Source organism: Microtus ochrogaster, unplaced genomic scaffold (genome assembly GCF_000317375.1).
Source record: "Microtus ochrogaster isolate Prairie Vole_2 unplaced genomic scaffold, MicOch1.0 UNK11, whole genome shotgun sequence".
NCBI classification, from domain to species: domain Eukaryota; kingdom Metazoa; phylum Chordata; class Mammalia; order Rodentia; family Cricetidae; genus Microtus; species Microtus ochrogaster.
The window spans coordinates 2,192,339-2,197,737 of NW_004949109.1; positions in this window are offsets into that span (position 1 = coordinate 2,192,339).

The following is a 5,399-nucleotide window of genomic DNA, read 5'->3' on the forward strand; positions in this document are numbered from 1 at the left end:
ATCACATGTCTTCCTGCTGTACTCATCCTGTACTGCAATCCAGGCACAAGCAGCTGATGCTGTGCTATCACCAGCTCAGAAGTCATATTTAGAGTTTGTTCCAAAGACGCTTATTGGAACTTTGGATGTATCAGTACAAAACGATGCCTTCGGTGGTTCCCAAGCTAGACCCCAAGAATGGGAAGTTATTTTCTTACCAGCCCACTAAGTAACTCTGGTTAATTAATCCAAATGGGTTTTTCATTAACCTAAGCTGGCGCTCAGGAAGGGTTTGAATCCAAAGGATGATAATACACATTCTGAGTTGTGCATCCTCTAAAGAACTTTAAAGGTGAGTGCCTTTATTTCTTCGCAGTGATTTTTTTTTAATTAAGACTTCTAGTTTTCTTTTATCCTAAAAGACACGCAGGAATATTTTAATTCCTACAGTTGCTTTCTACAGATACAATCGTTCTGTGGCTCGCAGGTAATAAGAAGAGAGAAGAAAAATAAATGAGACATGTTTACAGAGAGAGAGAGAGAGAGAGAGAGAGAGAGAGAGAGAGAGAGAGAGAGAGAGTTGAACGTGACTGCAAGCCTTGTGGTTCTCCTGGACTAGAAGAGAGTTAAGGGTCGCACTGATACAGGAGTGATGGACAGCTTGAAGCAGGAGCCCAGACAAACGACTGCAGACAGGAAAGATCCACCATTCAATTACCACATTTTCTCTCAGGCAGTCATTTTCTAGCATGGCAACTTTTCCCCAGGACACATTTTGGTTTACAGAACTAGTGGGAGTTACTTCTGGCATTTGGGAGATTAGAGTCAGACAGAAATAATGCTTGAAATTCTACATGAGCCTGCATACTCCAGCCTCACTCCGCTCTCCTACTCTCTGCTCCCGCTTCCTCCTGGCTTCTCACACACATCAGGTCTGCTTCCTCATGGCCTTTGTGCCTGCTCTTTCCCACACTTTTCTCTCAGAGTCAAGTGCTTTGCACCTTCATACTCAGCCAGGATTTGGTCAAATAGCATCCTTACTGGTGGGCCTTTTGTAACCTTCTTCTGTGAAATTTAACCCTGCATTGCACCTCCATCTACCCTAGCCTTGTTTTCTATTTCATTTTTCTTCATAACACCCAGGACCTTCTGGCAGCACAGTGTGTATTTTACTTATTTCTTTTTGTTTTGCGGGTTCACTAAAATGAATCCTTCATGACAACAGTACTTTTTTATCTGTCCATCCACTGCTAATCTTTAGTACCTACAGCACGGCCTAATATACTAGATGTTTGGTATATATTCTTGAAAGAAACAATCCATCAAGGAAAAGAGCAAGACAGATTATAATTGAAAGTTCAGTTACATCAAGTCAAAAATATACACAATGAAAGATTTATAAAGAACGAGTGATATCAATACGGGGCTGGTAGGATGGCTCAGTGGTTAAGAACTCACATTGCTTTTGCAGAGGACCTGGGTTCCATTGCCAGCAAAAACCTATGTCTCCAGCTTCAGAGAGTTTGAAACCTTCTGCTTTCCTCTGTGGACTCCCATACTCATGTGCCCAAACCCATTCTCGCACACACATTTACAAACACATAATTAAAAATAAATTTTTTAAAAAATGTAAAATCTGCATACATATTACTGCCTTTATTTCTTTTTTGGGGGGAGGAGGGGTTCGAGACAGGGTTTCTCTGTAGCTTTGGTGCCGGTTCTGGAACTAGCTCTTGTAGACCAGGCTGGCCTCGAACTCCCAGAGATCCACCTGACTCTGCCTCCCGAGTGCTGGGATTAAAGGCGTGCACCACCACCACCCTGCTTACTGCCTTTATTTCTGTTCCTGTGCTGAAACACCATGAACAAGGCAACCTATAGAGCAGACTGTTTGTTTGGGTTTATGGTTGCAGAGGCCTAAGAGTCCATTGTGGCCCGGCAGCATAGCAGCAAGCGGCAGGTATGAGGGCAGGGACAGAAAGTGAAGAGCTCACATCTAGATCAGTAGCCATGGCGTGGAGGAAGTAAACAGGAAGCTGGGCAGGACAATCAATACTCGGAGCCTCCCTCCAGTGACTCATCTCCTCCAGCAAGAACACACCTAAAATCCCCCAAACAGTGCCACCCTGAGGATCAAATGTTCAAACAGCTGAACTTATACCGGCTGTTCTCACTGAAATGGCTCCACGGCCCTTTAGAAATTCTCTTTTATTGTCAACGGTTTGTAAGTACAGAAGAGAAATGCATTGGATACTCGCAAGCATAAGATATAACATCTCATTCTGATGGAGCAGTGAGTTCTAGGCTGTGCACTCTCTCACCTATAGTCACAGGTGACATAGGGAACTTCTAAGTGAAGAAGGGAGATCTCATGTTGAGAGGTCACATAAAGGGACATCTGTTTGTGTGTCTCACCCAGAGGTGTTTGGAAAGTGAATTGCCTGAATTTTGGTGAGAGTAACGCAGGCATTTGTACATCTTCAAGCTCATTAAAGGGCACACATTGAATGCGTGCAACTTGTTGGTATTCAGTTATGTCACTGTGAAGCTGTTGTGGAAGAAAAAGGGAAAGATGTTGGCTTTACAGAGGCAGAGCTGTGGAAACAATAGGAAAACCAAACTATCTTTAGCACTTTGCTGCATGAAGGAAGACTTTTCTGGGCGGAGCAAGGAAGAGGAGACACTTCATCCAAGCTAAGCATTGCTCTCAGTGGCCTCCGGCTGTCTCAGAATGATAAGACAGTTCCTATATTGCTTTCAACAAAACCCAGAATTAGAAACGAAGAGAGTCGAGGTCTCGTGCAAGACTGGAAAAGAAAAATGACCCTACAGAGCCCGTGAGTCTCTTTTATTAGGATATAACCATAAGGTTTTGGCTCCTCCTGGCAGTTTTTAACATTCTAGGGCCTCATATTTCCCCCAAATGAGCTTTTGACTCATATGAGTGATTGTAAATGACCTACAGAAGAGAATTTTCTAAGTCTGACAGAAAAGCATGCTCTGAGTCATAAATCAACAACCAGTAGTCAATAACCTAGGCCAGTTGATTGGTTGATTGATTGATTAATAAGTCGATTGGAGACACGACATTGCTCTATATCTCTACATAGCCTGGAACTTTTACATAGACCTGGGTGGCCTGAAAGCTGCAGCAATATTCCTAGTTCTGCCTCCCAAGGCCTAGGGCCACAGCTGTCTGCCAGCACAGCCTGCCCCTATTTATACCTGTCTTAAGCATATGTATCTTCCAGTCCTGCCCTACCCTACGTCTTATTTCAATGTCTTTTCTGGGACGGAGGACATAGTTCAATGGCTAAGAGCACTTGTTGCTCTTCCAGAGTACCTGAATGCACTATCCAGCACTCATGTCAGGTGGCTCACAACAGCCTGCAACTCGTTAAATAACCTTATTCCTTCCTGTAGCTTCCACAGGGATCCACACACTACACACACACACACACACACACACACACACACACACACACACACATGCCCAAGATAAAAATATTTTTTTTAATTTATAAGCATTTATAAATATGTGTTCCCCCAATTCTAGTTCCTCGATACCTGAGGAACCCCCTAAAGGTCAGAGTCACTCAACCACCTAGCTCAGGAGCCGCTATAAACTCATGGCTTCATACCAGAATATCACTCAAAATCCTTCCCGGAAAGAGGCTGCCACCTGTGGAAAACCACAACTATGAATAACTCTGCGGCGCTTGTGTAGAAATGATGTGTAGCACCAAGAAGACCGTCGCAGAAGACGTAGAACAACAGATGATAGAGGGCTAGACAGGCGGGAGGGATTAAAATGCTGTTTCAAGTGTGATAGGGATGTTGCTCAGTCAAAAGCAAAGACAAATCTTCCAGAAACCAGCAGCGAAGTCCTTCACTCAGCCCTCAAGGAGTGATGACAGGGACGTGCCAAGTCCCCACAGGGCAGTGATAGCTGCTGCCTTAAGGGTATTGTATCCCAGGGTGCTGCAGGTGGGGACAGATATCTCATAGCTGATTTGCTTTGTAAAAAAAAAAAAATGTGTGATTTGAACATTTTCAGGGCCTAAGACAAGAGTATAAATGGAAACCCACAGACCATATGCTTAAATCATAAACCAAACAAGCAAATTAGTCAATAAAAAAATGTTTTCTTTTGCCATATTAACAAATAGTTCTCATTTTTGGAAGCTGAAATTGGCCCCAGAACATGGCATCAGAACATGGCATCTAGTACAACCAAGCCCAGGCTCTGGCCCTGGACTGCCCTCTCTCCTCTCAATGGTCATTTTCATTCAATACTTCTATACTATGTATGGGTTTTACCTTTGTTAACTTGACACAAATCTAGACATATCTGAGAAGAAGGAATCCCAAGTTAGAAATTTCCTCCATCAGATCGGCCTGCAGGAAAATCTATGGATCATTTTCTTGATTAGTGATTGATATGGAAGGGCCCAGTTCCTTGTGAGTAGGGCCACCCCTGGACAGGTTGTCCAAGAAGGCTGAGCAAGCCTTGGGAGCAAGTCAGTAAGCAACATTCTTCCAGGGCCTCTGCTTTGGTTCTGCCCCCCAGGTTTCCTGACTTAAGTTCCTGCCCTGATTCCCTTCTTGATGGACTGTAAGCTGTACCAGAAATATCCTCTTTCACCCCCAACTTGTTTCGGTTATGGTAATTTATCACAGCAATAAAAAGCAAACTAGGATGCTACACAAATGGTTCTTCTAAACCGCTACCAAATACTGTTGAATAGAAAGAGTTCTACTGAGAGAGAACACAATGGCTATTGAAAGTGGTGCTAGTGGTTCTCCTCCTTGCTTTTCTTTTGGGACAGGAATGGTACAAGTCCTTTTACATAATTCTCTTTCCTAAAACATGGTGAACCAAATTAATTAGATAGATAGATAGATAGATAGATAGATAGATAGATAGATAGATAGATAGATAGATTGCTAGATGATAGATAGATAGTAGATAGATATTTGTTAGAGCAATGATCTTAAATTACATATATTATAAATAATTGTTAAATAGAACACAAATCATTATTTTTGCCAAGATAAGTAACATAACTAGAGAAAACACTTAATTTTTTTTCACAATCAAGATCTCTAAGTTGTGGCTGGGAATCAGCTCAGGTGGTAGACTATGTGCAAAAAGCCCTATGTTCAGTCCCTAGCACTGTGTAAAACTAGATGTGGTAAGTGTAATCCCAGAATGTCAGAGAACATGGAACAAGATCAGAAGTTCTAGGTACATAGAAAGTTTGACAACTACTCAAGCTACATGGGACAATGTCTAAAAGGAGCAGAGGAGAGCAGGGTACTGGAAAAAGCAAAGCTCTAAGTTTATACAATAAGACCCTATGTAATTTTCTTCCCTAGACCTTTGCACAGATAAAGCCTGTGGTACATGACAAGACATG